At 42.9% G+C, this 23,994-nt stretch overlaps 1 long non-coding RNA gene across 1 annotated transcript in view; it reads left to right on the top strand.

Annotated features, from left to right (window-relative positions):
• Positions 1-2,189: 2,189 nt before the first annotated feature.
• LOC140637666 (uncharacterized) overlaps positions 2,190-23,994 on the top strand; it is a 37,234-nt gene continuing 15,429 nt past the window's right edge. The window contains exon 1 of the long non-coding RNA XR_012034731.1: positions 2,190-2,439. This is a non-coding gene — a long non-coding RNA (uncharacterized lncRNA). The remainder of the gene's footprint in view (positions 2,440-23,994) is intronic.

Raw genomic sequence — 23,994 nt, 5'->3', positions numbered from 1 at the left:
CAGGCAGAGGGAGAAGCAGGCTCCCTAAGGGAAGCCCGATGCGGGACTTGATCCTGGGGCATCAGGATCACGCCCTGGGCTGAAGGCAGGCACTCAACCTCTGAGCCACCCAGGCGCCCCTGTCCCCTCACCTTTCATACCCTCTTCCTCTCTCCCACCCTGTCCAACAGGGAAGCCTTTCTGGTCTCAATGGCGGGATGCCTTCTTACCCTAGTCAGCTTGCTTCTCCAATCTCATTCACATATGAGAGAACATTCTGGGTCTCTGGGCATAGAATTTTGCAACTCAAAAGCCAAGAAAGGACTGTCTCATCTATTCATGTTGTCCTGGCACAGACTTGGGTGGGGGGTGTCTTATAAACAATAGACATTTATTTCTCACCATCCTGCAGGCTTGGAAGTCCAAGGTCAAGCTGCCAGATGGTGTGTTCTGGTGAGTTCCTTCCTGCTTCATAGATGGCAGTAGTCTCACTGTGTCCTCACAGGGTGGAGGGGGTGGAGAGCTCCTTGGGATCTCCTTTATGAGAACACAAACCCCATTCGTGAATCCCATTTTATAAGAACCCTCCACCTTCACCACCCAAGCACCTCCCAAAGGCCGCACCTCCTAATACCATCCCCTTTGGGGGTTAGGATTTCAACATACACATTTTGGGGGCCACGTTCAGAGCACAGTTATAGCTCACTCTCTTTCTGCATTTCTGCTTTGGCATTCATTATTGAAGCACAACCAGCAGCGCTGGGGAAATATCAGGCATGATAAAAGCACCAATTATGTTTTGAAATCAGGTGGAGGTGATGGCTACACCCCATTGTCAATGTACCAAGCACCACCAAACTGTACACTCTAGAAAAGTTCATTTTATGTAGTATGGATTTCACCCCAATAAGGAAAAAAAAACATTCGTTAATAATTCAAAAACAGTATCACCCTGCATTATGGCACAATCTCTGAACCAGGTGCAGGGAGTGAACCCAGCACCTTTAAATCCATCTTTGCTAATTGCGGTGAGCTCAGACTTCTGGCCGTGGCAAACCGACTTTATGTGATTAATTTAGCAAATGTCATGGTCAAGAGGACAAGCTGTGGAGCATACTGAATGGGGTCGAGGCTCGGCTCTGCCACTTATGAGTTCTGTGACCTTGGCAAGATTTCTGATTAAAAAAAGATTGTTCATTTATTATCAGCGCCCCGAGAGGGAATGCCTGACTCTTCTCCCATAGTCTGTGTTTAACTTTTAACGTCTCATGAACCTTCCCCCTGGGAAATGGCAGATCTGGCCACAAAACGTCCAAAAAGGAAAGAGAGTAATCAGAAGTCATAACATCCCCCAGATGATTCCTAATGCTAAAAAAAATGAACCATAAGAACGCCTCTGGGAGTCACAGATCCTGAAATTCTCTGTGCTTCGGTTTCTTTACTGGCGAATCGGGAGTGATAACCTGACCTGACTTGGTGCGGGTGTGATGGGACACGGGTGTTGGACGCCCGACCTAGCAGCTGTGAGCTTTGCTGCTCTTCTTGTAATTATTACCACTATTAATTCACCCGTCAGCTCTGAGTGAGTTCAGTGAGGGCAGAAAATTACTTGTTTTCTCCCACACTATAGACTTTGAATAGCATGCCTGGCATTCGATAAGTAGTTCAATGAGTAATCGAATGAATATTATTAATATTCAAAATCCAAAAATGTCTATGCTTCCATCTCTGGAGTCTGAGTTTGAGCCCGATCCTTCTGTTGCTCTCATATCCAGTTCCTGAATTCCCTGTGACCCCTTTTTGATGCCCAGCAGAGCACCCAGGAGACTCTGAGAACGTGCTCGTTGAATGAATGGCCACATCCCGGACACTCATTTGGCTCTTTGAATACAGAAGATTTTGATGAGCGTTACTTTGTGCTTGGAGATAAGTATTTCCTGGGAGTTGAGCCTGGTGGCATAGAGCCACTGATGCTCTGGGTGACTCTGGAGAGTGCAGGGTGGGTGGGACGGGAAGTACGCAGTTCTGACTGGCTCCTGTGTCGGGGACACATCAGCAGAGCAAAAAACCTAGTTTCTGTGTCTTTTTCCATGGATGGTCCGTCATAGCCCTTGCAGCGGGAGTCACTCATTGCACGCGGAAACCTGCCAGGACTGGAGGGCTGGCAGAGATGGCCAGCCGGGGGCGGGGGGAGGGGTGTGGAGGGTGAGCAGTGATTGCTGACTGGTGGCCAGCTGCGGAGCTCCGAGGGGCCAGCGTGGACAAGTGTGCATGGCTGAGGCTGCAGCAAACCCATGGCTGTGAGCATCTGAGGCCTGAGGCCTGAGAACCTCCCAAGAAGATGAGGCTGGTGACCCAAATAGACCAGGCTGGGGAAGCAGCCAGCGGTGGCTGACACACACTGTCTGTCACCTTCTACTTGGTGGCGATGTTCTATCTCCAGCTCCTCCTGCCATTTATGTAAGTACCTCTGACTTTTGCAGAACCCTACCTTTGTGCACGCTTCAGTGGTGGCCCTAACAGAGCTTCCTCTCGATGGTGACCCATCTGTCACCCAGGAGAAGGATGTTTTAACCTACTGCCCTGCCAGGTCAGTATGGGCAGCCCCACCTTCATTTTCTGATCAGCAGGTCTTGTTTGCCCAATTGTTTGAACAATTTAATTGCATTTTACGTTCGTATTTCACAATAAATTACCCAGTGCTGAAACTAGAAGATGTATTTTCACACAGTTTTGAAATCAAGGTGTCAGCACGGCTGCATTCCCTATGAGGGCTCTGAGGGGGGAGGTGGGGATCCTCTCCTGCCTCTTCCAGTATCTGGGCCTCCGGCGTTCCTTAGTTATGTCCACATAACTTCACTTTCTGCACCCCCATCTTCACATGACCTTCTTCTGTGTGGCACCCCATGTCTCATATCTTCCCTCCTTCTTTTACAAGGACACCCATCATCAGATAAAGGACCCACCCACAACCTAGGATGAGCTCATCCCAAGATCGTTAATTACATTCTCATGGACTCTGGTTCTGAGTAAGGTCAGATTCACAGGTAATCAGAGTCAGGACTAGGGCATATCTTCATGGGGGATGCCATCCAACCCACTACGACATTCTGGTTGCCCAGGGTGAGAAAAGCACTTGAATTGATCCTCATTCAGCGTCTGGCAGGTAGTTGGGTCATGTAGCCTGGAAAAGCAGGTCAACTATTTCCACTTAGGATTATGGCAGCGACTTCTGTCCACTAATGTGGCATTCCTCCCAACCTTGGTTGACCTATTTATGAATTTACACACACCTTTACAGAGCAACCCCTAATGTGTTAGATCTAGGCTCCTAGCTAGATTGGGTAGCTGGAGATCCCATCTGCGCAGCGGGGTGTTGGATGGGGTAAGGGGAAGGTTGGGTTGCATCCAGTGCCTAGAAGTGGGTGTTGAGGCCCCATGTGCAGTGGGCAGGCACTAAATTCTTAGTGACGACTCTGAGTGTGATAAGAAAAACACAGCTGCATCAGGAGATCCAGGCTTTCTATCATCCACACGTGGAATGCCATCTGGTAGGACTGAAGGGACAGTAGAGGACATGTATCCAGGAATGACAGCGAGGACAGATGTTGCAAGAAGAGATATTTACCCATTCTCTCCTTTAGCTAAAAAGTTGTTGGGAAGCAGGAGGTTCCTTCCCTCACCTATTTCTAAATCAGACTGATTTTCCTTTTAATACTTTTCATTTTTAGAGAGAGAATGAGAGAGAAAAAGTGAGAGTGAAAGGAGGGGCAGAGGGAGAGGGAGAGAGAATCCCAAGCAGACTCCATGCCCAGCACAGAACTCCATACAGGGCTCTATCCCCTGACCCTGAGACCATGACCTGAGCCAAAGTCAAGAGTCAGATGCTCACCTGTCTGAGCCACCCAGTCACCCCCAGACTGATTTTCCTGTTTATATGTCAGTGAAAGTTTTGATTCTTCATGATAACATCATTCATTAAGGAAGGCCCAATGTGGTTCTCTAGGGATGGTTGCTATCTGCCATTGAAATTTATCCCCCTTTGCATTTCCTTTGGGATTTGAGAGCCTGGATGGGTCATAAGCTACCTGGTTCTGCCTTTTTAAGCTTGGATTTACTGTCAGATGCAGCAACAGAGAATGTGGGCAGCAAATCCCCACGCTCACCCCTCAGGCCCTGAATCAGACATCTGAAAATTCTTCATCAAAAATCAGATTCAGACATCCCTTCTCCATATTCAAGTCCAGTGACCTTGAGCAGTCTTGTCATCTGTTTTTGCAAGGTTTTATCAAAACCTCTGACTCTGGAATATTTTTCAGGTTGCAAATCCAAAAATATGCGTAGTGTGAAAATACTACATTCTTGGCATTAAAACATTATCCATATTTATAATTAGCCTCCTATCTGCACCCAGTCACTCCCACTTCCCTGAGACGTCTCCAGATGTTCACTTATTTCCTAGGGTCACACAGACGTACCTCACGTTGTGTTTCCCACTTCCCCCCTTCTTCCTTCCTATTTCTCATATTATGACCTCAATTCATGTTGCTTCTCCTCTTGACTCTCTCATTGAGAAAGCACATCATTGCCGCTTGTGGTCACGATGCTCTGAACATCCGTCTTTTCTTCCTTCTCCTAAAACTGTTTTTGTAGACATGCCTTGATGATTCTGTTTCTTGTAAATTTTACTTCATGGGGCCAGAGATTCCCAGGGAGATATTAAGGCTGCTTAGAATAAAAGACATATCCAATAAGATTATGGGAAAAGAAAAATAAATCAAAGCCATGAAAAGGAACAAATAAGCTCCCTCAAGGACTAAGTTACTGTGATTAAATTTTAAATTTGGCACCGGAAATCCTATTGGTCTGGGCGATAAGGGAATCAGCATTGTCTGAGTCACATTATTTAATGGGGAATAAAGCTGGCCCATTTGTCATTTTCTGGTTTTAAACTACCTAAGGACTTTCTCAGTGGATGTCATACAAGGGATACTGAGCAACATAATGTGCAACACAGAAACGATCTCGACCTGAGAGGTTCCTGCTCCCCACCCCAGGACCTGGGACATTCCCTCCTTGGGGATGCTGCTGTGTGGCTCACCTAGAATGCCCCCCATGGGACTGATCGGGCTGATCGCCAGAGCAGAGAGGACGGAAGAGCCTGTTTCCTTGTGGGACCGCACCAGCCGAGCTCCTGCATAGACGCTGCTCTCCACGGAACTTCTGCTTACTGTTTGCACTGTGCGGGGCGGGTTCCCAGCCGACAGCTCCCTGGAGCCAACTCTGGGTTTCTGCTGATAAGACCAGCTCATTAATTTTACCTGGGACACCAGCAGGTGGGTTTTTGCACACACCTTATCCTGCTTTATGTGTCATGCAGCCTTACAACTCTGGCTTCATTGCTTGGCCCCAAATCACTACCTGGCCCGAAGGAAATCATCAAAAATGCTGCTGCTGCTGCTGCTGCCCACAACACATCAGCAAACCTCACAGCTCGCCTTGGTTTACCTGTTATTGGATCCCAGGGCCTTCTCTTTCGTGGTTTCTTCCTTCCTGTTGGTAGAGAGCACCTTCTTATTTGTTTTCCTCCCCAGCTTTATTGAGATACAATTTACAAATAATGTTTGAAAGCATGACAATTCGATGTGTGCATGTGTTGCGAGACACTTCCCACAAGAAGGCTGGTTAACACATCCTTTGCCTTACATCTGGATTTTTCTGAGAAGTGATGCATAGGAGTAAATATTTTTTCTTTTGGAACTTGCATGGGTGAATATAATTCTGCTTGATGGGTAGTTTAAGCATAGAATTCTGGGCAGGCCAGAACTTTCATTCTGAATTTGAAAACACAGACTCTTGCTGGGAAGGTATTTTTTTAGACATGATTCACATGTAGATCAGTAGTTGAGATAAAGCATATCGCTCTCTATAATGTTGGGGGTGCCTCATCCAGCCAGTTGACCAAAAACTAGGCACTGCAGCTTAGCCAAGTTGACCCATAAAATAAACCATCACAGGAACAAAAAGACATTCTCTATCCCCCCTTTTTAAAATTTATTTTTAAAGATTTATCTATTTATGAGAGAGAGAGAGAGAGAGGCAGAGACACAGGCAGAGGGAGAAGCAGGCTCCATGCAGGGAGCCCGATGTGGGACTCGATCCTGGGACTCCACGATCGCGCCCTGGGCCAAAGGCAGGCGCTAAACCACTGAGCCACCCAGGGATCCCCTCTCTGCCCCCTTTTAACCTAGAAGAGAACTCATCTAAATGTTGAAAGAGTCAACACCTCTGCCTTTTCTGGAACTGTGCTAGGCTACCACCAGATAAGTGTTGCTTGAGCTCCCCATTTTGCTTCTTATGGTTGCAGATTCCAGCTTAGTTTCATGGTGAAAATGGTCCTCCTCAGGAGAAAGTTCTTAGGTTTCAGACTTTCTAGAAACGGTGTCATAGGCCCCACCCAGCGCATGGCCAGGTCTACCCCAGGGCTTTACTGTCTGCTGCTAGGAGCACCCATGGCCAACTGTAGCTGGGGCAGCTCAGCTCCCTGGCTGATAGATTCAGCTTGTGAGCATCATGAAGAGGCTTTTGTTTTTGGCAGATGCAGATTCCCAGGAAAGCATCATTGTGCTTGGTATTAAGAGAAGAGCATCAAGGGAGTCCATGCCAGTGGTCCATTAAGATGTATACCCTGGAGTCAGACTTTTCTGTTCATAGCACCATCTTAGGGTAGCCTCATTTTCCTGGAAAGCTCTGGAACTTCAGTTTACTGGGCAGCCCAAGATTCACCTTTGGGGAATTTGCACATACTTGAATTTCTCTCAAGAATTGCCAACCTTCAGCAGTTATTTCCAAGCTCTAACTCTCCCTTTGCTAATGGTGACATCTCTGGGGATTTGAGAGGTTGAACCAGAGGTCTCTGCTTTACTTCTCTACCTTCAAAGGAGGCACCTTCTGGGTGAGGTGAGCAGGGAGGGAGTATTACTGAGGGGAGAGATGGTGTTTGTCTATCAACTTCAGATTTTAACCTTTGAATGAGTCGTGTGTGTGTGTGTGTGTGTGTGTGTGTGTGTTTATACAAAGGTAGAATCACTTATACACTAAAAAAGAGATGCTTTGACAATATTGAGAAATTAATGTAACTGAATGGAATGTACTAGTGGACATACAGACCGATTGTTGGTTGAGTTGTTGGCTCATCCAGCTCTGATGCCTCACCTGAGGCCTGGCCCCTGGGCAGAAGGTTAGGAGCTCACGTCCACAAGGCCAATAGGCAGAGTCTCACGCTCGGGCTGCTCTCTGCCTCGGATTTCCTTTCCCGCAGACCTTAGGCTTGTTTCTCAGATCCCATTTCTCCTTGCTGAGACCCTCGGTGCCCAATTACTGTTTAAGAACTCCTGGACTTTTCCCCTCTGAAAAGCAATACTATCCTTTCCGCTTTTCCCAGATCAACTCCTTAGTACATGCATCCAAGATCCACATTTCTGGGACCCTGTTTTGCACAATTAAAATATCATAATCACAGCTGAAACTCAGAGATGGGAAGTTTTGTTTCTGTTTTTTTTTTTTTTTTGTCTTTTAAGAGACAGAGGTGAAAACTCAGAACAAGTGTTTCTTTTGTTTTGTTTTGTTTTTAAGTAGGCTCCATGACTAGTGTGTAAACTATTTTTATTTTTTAAAGATTTTATTTATTTATTCATGAGACACACACACACAGAGAAAGAGAGAGAGAGAGAGAGAGCAAGAGAGGCAGAGACACAGGCAGAGGGAGATGCAGGCTCCATGCAGGGAGCCTGATGTGGGACTCGATCCTGGGACCCTGGGATCACGCCCTGAGCTGAAGGCAGACACTCAACCGCTGAGCCACCCAGGCGTGCCAACTAGTGTGTAACCTAATGCAAGGCTTGATCTTGTGACCCTGAAATGATCTGAGCCGGGATCAAGAGCGGGACACCCAACTGACTGAGCCACCCCGGTGCCCCACAAGGCAAGTGTTTTAATTGGCTCTGTCCTTTGTGGAGTGGCAGTACCATCCCCCACTTCTGTGTTGAGCTGGACAACTGGAAGATGAGTCCACCTCGTTATTCATTCATTCACTCATTCATTCATCTCTCATTTATTCATTCAACAAACATGCCTTAGGCTTATGTAAATCTGCTAGACTAAAAGAGGTCACTGGTGTCTTAATTCCCTAAATCCACTGGAATTCTAGCAGGGCTCATGAGCTCAATAATGACGATGCTAACTGGGACTTCAAACTTTTCCTCAGCTCGTTTTCCCATGTGGCCCTGGCGGTAATAATTCAGGGAGTTCTGAGACTTAGAGACAACACATGCACAAGCCAAACACATCAGACAGACAGGATTTACACAGTCCTTACAGACAAAGTAGGATGTCCAGTATCTGCAAGACTCAGAATTCAAGAGGGACTTAAAATTCTGTTTCCATATCTCCTGCTTTCTCTCCCTTCCTGTAAGACACCTCTGTGTAAGAGCTTCCCTCTAACTGCCAGGGAGAGGTAGGAAGTCACATTTCATGCGATCTGAGTCATTTCTGTCCCCGTTAGAAGTAGGGCTCTGTAACTTAAATTAGTAACACGTGTTGTTTCTTGCAGGGTTTTTGTGATTTTGATGAGAAATGTTTTAGGAAGTATGCTAGAACGTGGGGGTGAGTATTCTGGAAACTTACATTGTTATGGTGGGCTTGTTATGGTGAGGCTCCCATGGTGTGGACAGTCTGTTGAGAGCCCCTTGGGATGAGACCTGCTATAGTAAAGCTTCTGGAGCCTCTACTTCCTGGGATCCTGTGTCACCAGGTACGCATTTGTGTCCAGGCGTCTGTGTGTATGGGGGCATGTGTGTATGTGTGTGTGTGGATGTGAGCACATGTGCACGTGTGCGGTGCATGTACCCTCATGTAAAGGATTCGGGTCCCAGCAGTTGTTTTGGTGGGAGGAAGAAGATTCCTGCTACCAGTAGGCTGTGCTGGTTGAGGGGCAGACTCTCTTTAGGTTCATTAGCCAGGTCTGCCACCTAAAAGCTGGGGGATCTAACTATTCAACCCTGGAGGGCCTCAGTTTCCCCATCTGTGATGCAGAGATGATAACCGCACCTACCTGGGGGTGTTTTGTGAGGATCAAGGGCATTGATGCAGATGATGCTCTGATGCGACTCCAGGCATGAGGTGAGCCACCGACCCTGCTCTGCTGGCCAAGGTCACTGAGATTCACACTTCCTGAGCAGGCTCTCAGGAACTATAGAAGCAGTAGAGGTCACCCAGTTTAGCACAGGTCAGCTTGCTGAACGACTCAGTCACTGAGTCCTGAGGACATGCTTTGAGGTTTCAGGTCTTCCCCCATCCTTGACCCCTGTGATAGGAACAAATGAGTTTTCCTGTAAACACACTTTACTATATCAGGCTTATGTCCTGCCCCAACATGTGCCCATACCCTGCACTGTCCCTTCTTTGGGTCACCCCACTGTCCCCATTCTGTGTACACACTGGTGCTTTGGTTGGCTTTCCCATAAGCTCACTTTACTGTCCTCCTGATTTTTTAAAAGATTATATATTTATTTGAGAGAGAGAGAGACAGAGACAGAGAGACAGAGAGGGAGAATGAGCAGGGAGGAAAGGCAGAGGAATACGCAGACTTCCTGCTGAGCAGGGAGCCTGATGCAGGATCATGACCTGAGCTGAAGGCAGACACTTAACCAACTGAGCCACCCAGGTGCCCCCGTTTTCTCTATTTCTGTGGAGTTATGTCCCTGTCTCTAATAGAGAAATGAGAGTGATGGAATATCCTAGGTCTTACTCTCTTATGGTTTGGGTGAATTGACTTATCTTGAATTAAGAGCCAGAAGGGGGACACCTGGGTGACTCAGTGTTTGAGATTCTGCCTTTGGCTCAGGGCTGGGACCCAGTCCTGGGATCGAGTCCCACATGGGTCTCCCTGCGGGGAGCCTGCTTCTCCCTCTGTCTGTGTCTCTGCCTCTCTCTCTCTGTGTCTTTCATGGATAAATAAAGAAATAAAAATTTTAAAAAAGAGCCAGAAGGAAGCACTGGGCCTAGAGCCATCTGTTCCAGGTGTCACTATAGTCACGGCCATGGCCACATGGGCCAGAGCTTGAGCCTCCCTATTCCAGTGACTTACCAGAGGCTCACATCATTCTGCCTCACGACCGTGTGTGTGAGCCCCACAGGAGCTACTCCTGGTGATTATTTAATTGGTCTGTTTACAGAGTGGTGTGACCTCTGCACTCTGCGTCTGTTTTGGCCCATTCTGGCTTCTGTAACAATACCACAGACGGGGCGGCTCATACACAACAGACGTTTATCTCTTCAGTGTTAGGTGCCAGACATCTAGGGTCAAGGCTCCAGCAGATCTGGTGCCTGGTGAGGCCACGTCCTGGCCCAATCACCGGGTGATGAGGGTCACTGGGGTCTCCTCTATAAGAATGTGAATCCTAGTATTTAGGGCTTGTGGCCCCATCATTGCCTCAAGGCCTCCTAGTACTGCCACCATGGGGGTTAGGATTTCAACCTGTGAATTTGGGAGGGACACAAGCATTCCCACTGAGTTTAGAAGGTGGCCGCGCAAAACAGAGATGATTCCTTCATTCACGGATTCATTCAAATCTCCATGGCCACCGTGGTGCACTGAGAGCCCAGGAATGCAGAGATGAGCAAACTGTAGATCCTACCCAGGAGGGTCTCACGGCTTAATGGGAAAGACAGCAATGTTATTATTGTACATATGGTGTGACAAATGTCACCATAGCACATTCGTGAGATACCACCAGGTTTTAAAGGAAGAAGTCAGAAGAGGGGGCGTTAAACCCCCATGGTCCCATGCTACCTGCATGGGAAGTGGTCAGATGACTGCATTTTCATGGCACTTCACTGCCAGGATATCTGGCCTGTGGGACTCACCAGCTAACAGTGACAGAATTGAGAACCTGTCATAAAAGGTGGTGCCTCAGTGTTTCGAAGGAGCTTTTGAAATATTGAAAAGCATAAAGGCAAAGATAGCCAGCACCATGCCCTATTACTCAGAATCCAGAATTTAAACCATTTATGTGTTGCTATTCTAATTTCAAATAAATATTTTTTAATATTTAAAGGAGCTCGAATAACACGATAAAGACAAAGTACCCTCTATACCCTCTCCAGTTTCAATCTCTCTTTTTCTCTCTCCAGAGGCAGTATTATCATGAATTTGGTATGTATCTGTCTACTTTATTTAAAATGATTTCATCATGTTTCAATGAATATTTCTCTACAGTATTGCAGAGTATCATTTCATGCATTTTCAACCTTTACAGAAGTTCTACGTTATGCATAACATCCTAAAGCTTGCTTTTTAATACAACATTGTGTTTTCCAAGGCACAGCCATCTTGATACATATATTAGCTTATTAATTTTAAATGCTGGATGGCATTCTTTTATTGAATGACTGGTCTATGATTTGTTTATGAATTTTTCCTATGGATGGACATTTAAGTTGTTCCTACTTTTTGCTCTTACGAACAATGTTGCAAAAAGCACTGGTTCCAGAGCTCCTGGTGGAAGCCTGCAAATAGTTTTGGATTGCAGTTTTTGTGTTTTACCAGGTAATGTCGCATGGCTCTCCAAAGCAGTTGTGCCAATTTACGACCCAGTACCTTTTAATGCATCTTTCTATGAAACACTTGGTGTTGTCAGGCTTTTTGATTTGCTAGTTAAATGTATGAAATGGTAGCTCATTGCCAGCCATGAGCTGGAACTGGTCTGGACCCCCAGGAGAGCTGATCACGTGCAGCTTTTCCCAGCACTGGGTTCAGAGACGTTAAGATATTAGCTTGAGGGATCCCTGGGTGGCGCAGCGGTTTGGCGCCTGCCTTTGGCCCAGGGCGCGATCCTGGAGACCCGGGATCGAATCCCACATCGGGCTCCCGGTGCATGGAGCCTGCTTCTGTCTCTGCCTCTCTCTCTCTCTCTCTCTCTGTGACTGTCATGAATAAATAAATAAAATCTTAAAAAAAAAAAAAAAAAAAAAAAGATATTAGCTTGAAATTGGCCCTGATGGGAAAACCTGCACCACGGAAACTGGCAAACACTGCAAATCAGAATTTTCCTCTCGGACAGCCAGGTGATAAGCATTGACCAACATGACACTGGGGTCCACTTTCCTCCTTGAACCCCATGTTTTTGACTCCCAGGTTATCAGATTGAGGAGACTCCTCCTGTTGGTGGCTCTGAGTCCTGACACAGTGTAGATGTGGCAGCTGTCACTGTCACAGAATTAAACATGGGCTCGGCCACATGGCTGTTCTGGACTGAAGGGGACACCAGCAAGAAGCTCTCCTGGAAGCAAATTTTAAAATCTATATAGAATGCAATGGTCTCTTTATTGAAAGGAATGCAAACACCTATTTAAATACATCACTACCCCCCTGTTCTTAAACTCCTTTACTACAAACTCTTTTGCAGCGTTGTTTCTCTCATTTAACAGTATTTTTGGGAATTTGTTTTACAGGAAATGCCATAATCTGCATCATTCCTTCTTGCAGGTGCTGAGTATCCATTTTATGGATTTACTACAGCCAATCAGTCCTCTATTGATGGACATTTGGGGTGTTTCCCATCTTTTGCGTATATAAAAAATGCTATAGTAAATAGATTGATGCACAGGTCATTTTGCATTTTTGCTAAGGTGAATTAAGGATAGATTCATAGGTGTAGAGTTTCTGGGTAACATACAGAATACTTCTTTTGGGAAATGGCTTTATTGAAGTATAATTTATATACCATAAAATTCAACCACTGTTAAGTGCAGTGTTCAATGATTTTTAGTAAATTTATACATTCTGCATCCATCACTGTTATCTGGTCTTAGAACAATTCCATCACCCCCCAAATTTTCTTGTGCCCATTCCTAACCTCAAAGTCAGACAATTATTGATCTGTTTATCATCTCTGAAGCCCTATCCTTTCTAGAAATTTCCTATAAATGAAATTATTATGTAGACTTTTGGGTTGAGCTCCTTTCATTTAGCAGAAAGCTTTTGACGTATTAGTCCATGCTGTTTAACCTATTAGTAGGATCTTCCTTTTCTATTATTGGGTCATATTCCATTGTGTGGATATATCACATTTTGTTTATCCATCCACTAGTTGATGGACAATCAAGTTGTCTCCAGGTTGGGGCTGTTATGAATAATAGTGTAATAAACATTCTTGTACGAGTCTTTGGGTGCACATATGTTTTCATTTTTCTTGGGTAGATAGGTAGGAGTGGAATTACTGGCTTATAAGATAAGTGTACGCTTAACATTTAAAGAAACCAAGTATTTTCCCATTTTATATTCCTACTAACAGCATGTAAGAAGTGCTGCCCCTCTGAGTCCTTGCCACCTGACAGTCCTTTGTAGTATAGCTGTTCTAGTAAGTGTAATGGGATCGCATAATGGTTTTAATTTGTATCCCCTGTTGACTGTCTAGCATTTTTTACTTGTGATTATTAACTATTTGCCCAACTTTTTGGTGAAGTGTCTTTTCAAGTCTTTCACTCATTTTTAACTGGGTTATTTGTCTTCTTACTGAATTATGGAGGTTCCTTATATATTCTGGATACCAGTTCTTTATCAGATCCAGGATTTGAAAATACTTTTAGTCTGTGGCTTGTCTTTTTGTTTTCTCCGTGGTGCCTTTTGGAGAGCAAAGGTTTTTCATTTCAATAAAGTCGAATTTCTCCCTGTTTACAAGGATTGTAATTTTGTTGTCATATGTAAGAAATTTCTGCCTAATGCAAAGTCACAAAGCTTTCCTTCAATGTTTTTCTTCTAGATGTTTTAGGGATTTAATTTTTACATTAAAGCCTATGATCCATTTTGAGTTAATTTTTGTACACAGTGTGAGGTAAGGGTTAACTTTGTTTTCCCCTCACGAGTATTCAGCTGTGCCAGCACCATTTATGGAAGAGGTGAGTTCTTTCTCTGTGGGTGGCCTTGGCACTTTTGTAATAAATCAATGGACTACCTGTATGTGGTCTGTTTCATAATTTATTTCTTCCTGCTATGTATCTCTCTCCTTTCAATAAGCTTTTAAATATCCCTTGGGTGGAGTACCATTTAAAAAAAAATTGATCTCCTTTACTGTAGAATCTCCTCTTCCTTGGAATCTGGCCCAGGTATCCTTAAGGGTTGGGTAAGATGAGGTGCACACAGGTGTCTAGGATTATCCTTTGAAAGCATTTTCATTATTCAGCCCATTGCTCCCAATCCCAGCGGACTGCTGCCCCACTGGACACAGTTTATCAGGAATCTTAATCCTGAGCCAGGCCAGGAATCCACCCATCTCCTGTGGGTTTTGTCTTTCCATGGAGCCTTCCTGAGACCATAGAGATGCCTAAAATTATGGTGACACCGTCCTAGGACCCTCTGCTACACTTACAATATAGGGAGATAGATGCAGCACAAAGTCATGAAGTGTGCATATTTACGGCTAACATAATCCCATTCGAATTACAACCCATCTCCCAATATTTGTTTTTTATTCTTTTATTTTATTTTTAAAGATTTTATTTATTTATTCATGAGAGACACAGAAAGAGAGAGAGAGAGAGAGAGAGAGAGAGAGAGAGAGAGGCAGAGACACAGGCAAAGGAAGAAGCAGGCTCCATGCAGGGAGCCCAATGCGGGACTCGATCCCGGGTCTCCAGGATCACGCCCTGGGCCGAAGGCAGCGCGAAACCGCTGAGCCACCCGGGCTGCCCCATCTCCCAATATTTGGATCTTTGCTCTGTCCTAGGTGGCTGAGAACTGCCTGGATACCATTAACCATGCACCCTCCCCACAACAATCCTTGCTTATTCTGGAACCCTTCCTCTTGTAAAACTGGAGTTCTGTCCCCATTAAACCCTGACATCCCCCACCCCTCCCCAGCCCTCGGACCCACCTTTTACTCCTTGTCTCTGTGAACTTGGCTACTCTGAATGGAGGAATGCTTTGTAATAGAATCTCACAGCATTTGTCTTCTTTACTACCATGTCCTCAAAGTTCATCCCTTGTGGACCAAGTGTCAGAATTCCCTTCCTTTCTAAGGCCGAGTGATATTCTTTTGTACACATAGGCCACGTTTTGCTTATTCATTCATCCTTCAATAGGCACTGAGTTGCTTCCATCTTTGGCTATGGCAAGCAATGCTGCTGTGAGCATGGGTGTGCAAATACATCAAGACCATGATTTCAACTCTTGTGGGTGAATGCCCAGAGATGGAATGGCTGGATCATATGGTAATTCTATTTTTAATATTTTGAGGAAACACCATACTTTTTCTACAATTGCTGCACCAATTTTACATTCTCACCTGCAGTTCATGAGGGTTCCAATTTGTCTACATCCCGGCCAACAATGGTTATTTTCTGTGTGTTTTTCTCCCCATTGAATAGAAGCTATCCTAATGGGTATGTTCACTCCCACTTTTGATAAGAGACTCATTTATTATCTATGAGCCACTGGATTATAAAGATTGGTTCCAGATAATGATTTTTTTTATATTTTATTTTTTTATGACCAAAGACCTGACTGAGGTCAGGCAAGGCTTGATTCTTTGGATATCAACAAGTCAGTGAGGGTCATTTCTGGATCCTCAAACACCAGGTGATATTTTCATTACAAACCTCACCAGATATGTTCTATTTCACTGGCCAGGCTCTGACTCCTGCTGCTGCCGAGCCCCGTGCTCTGTGAACATGCTCTTCTTCCTTTTGCAACAAGAGAATAGCAGAGAGTACTGAACAGAGGGAGGATAAGAGAGCAGATGAAAGTTAGGGGAAAGTGAACTTATTTCCGAGCATTTCCACTGAAAGCTGGAAAAGGTTACTTTCTGTCTCTTTTCTTTCTCTTTCTTTCTTTCTTTCTTTCTTTCTTTCTTTCTTTCTTTCTTTCTTTCTTTCTTCTTTCTTTCAGTGAAATTGTGTGAATCCTTGGCTCCCTTTAATTGGGTGAGAGAGTGTTGAATGTTCTTGACAAGCTCATGGGACTGTTATAAGGATCAAATGAGATCGTAGATGAGCAAGTACTCAGGTTTGAAGTGCTACATCAATGTATGGGATTATTATTAATCTCTCATTGATCTCTTAATACAGAAAAAAAATAAGCTTCCTCCCATGGGATTTCCATGGCAAAGAGATGGCTGTGACTCTCCTTGCCCCTGCCACACCTCCCTTTCTCTGCTGGATCCAAAGTTCTGGCCCCAGAAATTTAATCACCTTTGAGATTTATTTTCCACTAGACTTCACTGAAATTGGAAGTTTCTAGTCTATTCTGAATCAGATGCATGTATCTATTTGGCTCATAGAATGTTTACAAATTATTCTATTTTGTTAGCAAACTACAGAAGTCAGGAGAATCCCAGACAAAAACCAAAAATTTAGGTTTCTGACTTTTTGGGAAAAATTGGAAAACAGGGGCACCTCGGGACAGCTGTTTCTACCTGGTCACAAAAGTCCTTTCCCCACCTGCCTGGCTCACTCTGGCTATTGGAACTGAAACTGATGTGAACCAAGAACCCGTGTAAGGATGGCAAGTGTGAAACCCACAATCTCTGGGGAATTGTGAGCAACACTGAATGGGTTTGGAGAATGTTTGATTTTGGGGTATGTGTGTGTGTCCCCCCTGGGGCCTGGATGTGGTCATTGTCCTCACCTCCTGGTGATTTAAATCCCTCCAAAATGCTGGGAAGCAAAGTCCACTAGTGGATAACAGTATCAAAGCTCAGAAAGATATTGAAAAATGGTGATTCTCAGGGTAAGCCTACCCTGAGTGTTCTGTTTTAAGAGGAAAAAATCCCAGACAACCTTGAAATGTAATTAGAGAAGAGGATTCAGGATGATGAGGGGGTCCAGAAACCAGTATATGGACTAAAATACTGGGATGATGACAGCAAGACGGTTAAATAAGATATCCCTGTGCCTCCAACAATATGGCATCAGTCCGTGGACAGAGGTATCTTTGTGGGAACCCTGGAATCCAGGTAGGAGACTGAAGCCTCAGCACAGTCCAAGACCAAGAAGAGGATTTTGAGAAGGAAGGGCTGAACCCAGGCAGCTGGTTCACCAACTGTGGTCTTGGCCACAGCCAAAAATAGCTCCATGCCCCTGAGACCTTGGCTACACCTTATTGCACTTGGTCCTGTCATCGGCACCAAAGGCCAAGGGACCTGGGAGGGTTCATGCCCACTCTTGTATGGGATAGTAGGCATGCAGACCTCAGTACTGGCTATGGACCTCGATGTTGTTGGTGAGTTGGCCCAGCCCCTCTTGGCCATGGTCAGGGTGCCCCTGGAGAGAAGCCCGCCAAACTCGGTCACACTGTAGATTCTGAAAGTGCCCAGAAATCTGGGCTCCAGAAATAGACAAAACAATCCTAAAATTTGTATGGAACCACAAAGAAAGCCCAAGCAGCAAAAGCAGTCTTGGGGAAGAAGAATAAAGCTGGAGGCATCACACTTTTTGATTTAAAACTATACTGCAAAGCTACAGTGGTCAAACAGCATGGCACCGGCATAAAAACAGACACAGAAACTGATGGAATGGAATTGAGAGCCCAGAAACAAATCCATGCATATATGGTTAACTAACATTTCACAGGAAAGCCCAGAATATTTAATGGGGAAAGAGAGTATTTTCAATAAATAGTGTTGGGAAAACTGGATATTCACATGTGAAAGACTGAAACTGGACCCCATCTCACACTATTCTCAAGGGCAAACTCAAAATGGATTGAAGACTTGAATTTAAAACCTAAAACTGTAAAACTCCTGGAAGAAAACAGGAAAAATCCCTATGACATTGGTCTTGGCGATGATGTTTTAGATACAACAGCAAAAGCAGAAGCAAAAAATAAAAAAAAGAAAAAAAAGAAAAAGAAAAAAGAGGGATCCCTGGGTGGCGCAGCGGTTTAGCGCCTGCCTTTGGCCCAGGGTGCGATCCTGGAGACCCGGGATCGAATCCCACGTCGGGCTCCCGGTGCATGGAGCCTGCTTCTCCCTCTCCCTGTGTCTCTGCCTCTCTCTCTCTCTCTCTCTCTCTCTCTGTGACTATCATAAATAAATAAAAATTAAAAAAAAAGAAAAAAGAAAAATAAACACACAGGACTACATAAAACTCAAAAGCTTCTGCACAGTGAAAGAAACAATCAACAAAAAGAAGAGGCAACCTACATAATGGGAGAAAATATTTGTAAACCATATATCTGACAAAGGGGTTAATGTCCAAGATACATAAAGAACTCACACAACTCAATAGCAAAATAATCATAATAATGATTGAATAAATAAAACACAAAGGACCTGAACAGACATTCCCCCCGCCCCCCCACCAAAAGACATCCAAATGATTCACAAGTGCACAAAAAGGTGCTCAACATCACTCATCACCAGGGAAATGCAAATCAAAATCAGAGTGAGGTCACCTCATATCTGTTAGGATGGTTGTAATCAGAAAGGCAAGAGATAGTATGTGTCCATGAGGATGTGGAGAAAAGGGAATCCTAGTGCTCTATTGGAGTGAATATAAATTGGTGCACCCACTACAGAAGGCAGTATGGAGGTTGCTCAAAAAATTAACAACAGAACTACCACATGATCTATCAATCTCACTTCTAGGTATATGTCAGAAGGAAATGAAATCACTATCTCAAATAATTGTCTGCACTTCCATGTCCATTTTAGCATCATTCACAGCAGCCAAGACATGGAAACAACCTAAATGTCCATCAGAGGATAACTGGATAAAGAAAATGTGGTATATACAATGAAATATTATTCAGCCTTAAAAAAGAAGGAAATCCTGCTATTTGTGACATGGATGGACTTGAGGCATTATGCTAAGTGAAATATGTCAGATGGAGAAAGACACGATACGATCTCACATGTGGGATCAAAAAAAGTCAAACTCATAGGAATGGAGAGTAGAATGGTGGTGATTAGGGCTGAAATGGGCAGATGTTGGCCAAAGGGCACAAACTTCCAATGATGTGGTGGAAATATTCTGGGGATCTCATATTCAGCATGGTGACTACAGTTAATAATGTTGTATGATATACTTGAAATTTGCTAAGAGAGCAGATCTTACATGTTCTCTCTCCAAAATAAAATTGTCATTATGTGATGTGATGGGTATGTTAACTAATCTGGTTGTGGGAATCATTTTGTATTATGATATTCAGACTTTTGAGGCTGTTGGTCTGTTGCCTTGTAGCACCATTGTTGCCAATGAGAAGGCAGAACCAAATTTGATATTTGTTCCTTTGTAGGCAATCTGTTTTCTCCTTCTGCTTTTTTAAATTTTTATTTATTTTTTTTATTTTGCCTGCTTTGTAATCTTTGAGGACTTTCCCTTTCATCCTTGATGTTTTGAAAGTTCCCAGTGGTGCGCTGTAGGTGCTTATGTGTTTCATGCATTCTGACCAACTTTCAGTGAACTCACTCAACCCCAATACTTGTGTCTTAATTTAACTCTGGATAATTTTATTATGAATTTTTTCCCTCCTTAGTTCCCACAATTCCCTACATATGAAATTCCTATTAGGTGGCTCTCAAAATGGTTTGATTATCCAGGAAGTAATTCATTTTTAGCTGCAGCAATCTACTGGTCATCTGCTCCATTGAGTTTAAAATATTTAGTATCCTATTTTAAATTTCTTCAACTTGTAATCGGTCCTTTTATAAAATTCCTGCCCCACCCCCAGCCTGGCCTGCACACACATATCTGCTTTACTCTCACCAGGCATTGCTTTATCTGGGCAACAAAATACTTTATGAGAAAACGGAAACCTTTTCGTGTTACCCAGTATTTGAAATAGCTTGAAAATTATGTATTCGTGGTTGACCTTCACCTTGGTCAAGTGGGGAAAGATCTGAAGAAAGCAATGCAGCCAGAAGTGCTACTATTTTAAAAAAATTACTCCTGTCAAGACTGTTATCAATCTTGAGATTCATTTTAAACTGAAGCAACCTGGGACTTATTCTATTTCCCAAAGAGAGACAAGTAAGCTAAATAGACATTGTCTAAAAAGCTTTAGGAACTCTGCCATTGCTGTTCTGACTTGTCACACAGCTCTATCTGTACACCTAAATTTAGATTGTTCCTTGTTATGAAACCAGGACGTTCCGTTTTTGTTCAAAGAGGAATGACACAGAAGTCAGTTCAGCTGCTTTTAATTCATAAAACAGATTTAAATTTAGCCGAGGAAATAAAGATGTTAATTACAGCATTATTTATAATAGCACACATTGGAAACAACCCAAGTGGTCAAAAAGAAGGAAAGCAGAAAATAGATCATGATACACTCAATCAAAGTATATTATGTAGATATAAAAAATGAGAGTTATGAAGATTCAGTGGCAAGATGGGAAATATTTCTATAAGGTTAAATGAAAAACGGGACATAAAATTGGATGTGTACTACTGTTATAACTATGCATATATGCATAAAATACACTTGAAAATGGGAGGATATAAAAGGAATATAAAATAAAATGTAACGAATTGGGATTTTTTTATGAGGGAATTTTTTGTTCGTTTTTTAATTTTTTAAGATTTTATTTTTGAGCAATCTCTACACCCAACATAGAACTCGAACTCACAATCCTGAGATCAGAAGTCGTATGCTCTACTGACTGAGCCAGCCAGGCTGCCCTTGTTTGCTTTTTAAAGCCAAAATTTTGTGCTCCTTTCTCTTATGTTCATTTATTTTGTTTCTTAAATTCTACATATGAGTTAAATCATTTAATATTTGCCTTTCTTTGACTTATTTCACTTAGCATAATACCCTCTAGTATTGTGTACTTCCCAGGCACATCTTTGCAAATGGTAAGATTTCATCTTTTTGACGGCTGAGTAATAGTCCATTGTGTCTGTGTGCAAGCATGAGTGCAAGCACGCACGCGTGCACACACACACACAGACACCCTACATCTTTATACATTCATCTGTTGGACATCTGGGATCTTTCCGAATTTTGGCTGTTATAAATAGTGTTGTTATAAACACTGGGGTGCACATACCCCCTCAAATCACTATGTTTATATCCTTTGGATAAATATCTAGTAGTTCGATTGCTGGATCATGGGGTCGCTCTATTTTCAAGTTTTTGAGGCAGCTCTATACTGTCTTCCAGAGTGGCTGTACCAGTTTGCATTCCAGCCAACAATGTAAGAGGGTTCCCTCTTCTCTGCATCCTTGCCAACATCTTTTGTTTCCTGGCTTATTAATTTTAGTCATTCTGATTGGTGTTAGGTGGTATCTCACTGTGGTTTTGATTTGTATTTTCCTGATATTGAGTGACATTGACCATTTTTTCATGTATCTGTTGGCCACTTCTGGTCTTCTTTGGATAAATGTCTGTTCATGTCTTCTGCTTATTTCTTGACTGGATTATTTGTTTTTTGGGTGTTGAGTTTGATAAGTTCTTTATAGATTTTGGATACTAGCCCTTTATCTGATTAGACATTTGCAAATATCTTCTCCCATTCTGTTGATTGTCTTTTAGTTTTGTTGATTGTTTCCTTTGCTGAGCACAAGTTTTTTATCTTGATGAAGTCCCAATAGTTTATTTTTGCTTTTGTCTCTCTTGCCTTTGGAGATGTGTCTAGAAAGAAGTTGCTGTCGCTGAGGTCGAAAAGGGGAGGTGAGTGGAGAAGATGGGTAACTGAGTAATGGTCATTAAGGAGGGCACTCGATGTCATTGGGCACTGCGTGTTATATGCAACTGATGAGTCATTATATCTCTGAAACTAATCATACATTATATGTTGATTTTTAAAAAGCCAAAATTTTATAATCTGAGATTACTTTTAAAATATTATATTGGGACACCTGGGTGGCTCAGTGTTGAGTGGTTGCCTTCAGCTTAATGCATGATCCCAGGGTCCCAGGATTGAGTCCCACATTAGGCTCCCCGCAGGGAGCCTGTTTCTCCCTCTGCCTCTCTCTCTGTGTCTCTCATGAATGAATAAATAAAATCTTTAAAAATATTTATTATTAGGAAAATCTTTAGCAGAGAAAGGGAATATGATGGAGAAGTCAGTGGCCAGCCAGGAGTTCTGGGTTCTGCTCTGTGTTTGGAGTGCCCCTGAACTGCTTCAGCTTTTGTGTTGCCTTTGGGCTATTTTTTTGTTGTTTTTTCCACCTCATTAGATCATATCCCATATACTTTCTATACTTCAAAAATATTCTAACGTTCTGGTCTAGTATCATTATGTATTTATTTTCCTTAAAATTGTATTTTCTGCCATTTCATGGGATTTGGAGTCAGAGGAAAGTGATGCTTAGTACAGCATTTTGCTTTGTCTCTCTTGTTTATGTTTTGTGGATTAATCAACAATAATAAAGGCAGGCTTATCCACAGTCTTTATTCTTCTAATGGTAATTCTCCCATAAATCTTTGTTGCATCATGAAGCCTCACCGATTGTTTCTAGAGACTTAGCTTAACCCAGGAGGCTGGCACAGAATAGTGTATGCTATTTCTAACTAAACTGTAAGATTTATTTCAGTCTTTAATAATTTCTTTCCTCTTCGAGTTAAATAAACTTTGTATTACTCATGGTATTGATTATAGAATCTTGCTCTTTGCTCCGTGTAGCTTGGGCAGGAGGAAATGTTAAGCATTGATTATGTAACATCACATTGAAAGTCACAACTCGTGGGCTCCGCTTTCAGCTGAGACTCCAGCTTATAGACCAATTTAATCTTATTGTGTCAAGTTTTGTTTTACTTAACATGTATTTCATGATGGCCCAGCCTCTGTGTTGGCCAGCCTGGACCTATTCATTAAAAGAGTCAGCACCAGTGGGTAAATATTCGTGGCTGACTAAACTGTGGGTTTTTAAGATGGCAGTCCCATAGCTGTCCTTCTTTGAATATGTGGCTACTAGAAAATTTAAAATAACCTATGTAGCTTACATTTACATTTTGCATTATATTTACATTGGACTGTGCTAAAATAGAGAATCCAAAAATAGATCCATACATGTGTGATTAATTACTTTTTTGACAGAGATGCCAAGGAAAGCCAGTGGGGAAACAGTCTTCCCAACAAATGGCACAACAGTAATAGGATATCTGTGTGGGAGACAAGTGAGCATCATATGACAGACAATATGAACTCAGAATGGAACATAGACCTAAATGTGAAGGTAAACCTATAAAGGTTCTAGAAGAATGCATAGAGCATGCAAGAATTTTTAAAACAGGATACAAAAAACAAATTATGAAATTTTAAAAAATGGATAAATTGGACTTTATAAGATATTTAAAACTTTCTATTCGAAAACATTATTAAGTAAACAACAGGGCAGGTCACATAATTGGAGGGCTTTTTGTTTGCAATATTTGTAATATGAATATTTTACAAAAAGGACTTGAATTGTATAAAAATTATTACAACTCAATAAAAAGAAGATGAATTGCCAAATAAAAAATGGGCCAAATATTTGAAAAGATAATTCACAAAAGGTGACATTGTTGGAAGACAAATCTCCATGGATTTCTTGTGTTCCTGCATAGCCTAGGCCTTGAACAAAGAACATACTTGAATAGCAAGCCTGTACTGGAGGCTAAAGAGAATATGCCACCAGAGAAATTTAGAGAAATACCTCCCTGGTGATGTCTCTGGGTAGGAAAGATATAATCTCCTTCGTCTTTTTGAAATACTTGCTTACATTCCAGGGTAATGAATAATCTTTCTCTTCAGAGGAGAGGATAAGCAGATATGCCAGCAGCCACATTAAAGGTCAGAGTCTTTTAATTTTAGGGTCCTGTGGTACACCTCTGTGCACGTACAGATAACATCTGGCCCTCAGTGCCTGGCCCTGTGGGAATTAGGGTATGGGGAAATGTACAAGATGCTGCTCTGTTTATCATTTTTGCTGTCAGTAATAAACTCTCCCTGTCTCTGCCCCAGGGGTCTTGTGTCCTTCTGTCAGGATATGTATATAAAATTGTGGCAAACTAAACAGTTAGCATGCAAATAG

Source organism: Canis lupus, chromosome 8 (assembly GCF_048164855.1).
Source record: "Canis lupus baileyi chromosome 8, mCanLup2.hap1, whole genome shotgun sequence".
NCBI classification, from domain to species: Eukaryota; Metazoa; Chordata; class Mammalia; order Carnivora; family Canidae; genus Canis; species Canis lupus.
Note: the sequence above shows the minus strand (reverse complement) of the source record. Positions and strands in the feature narration are given on the sequence as shown.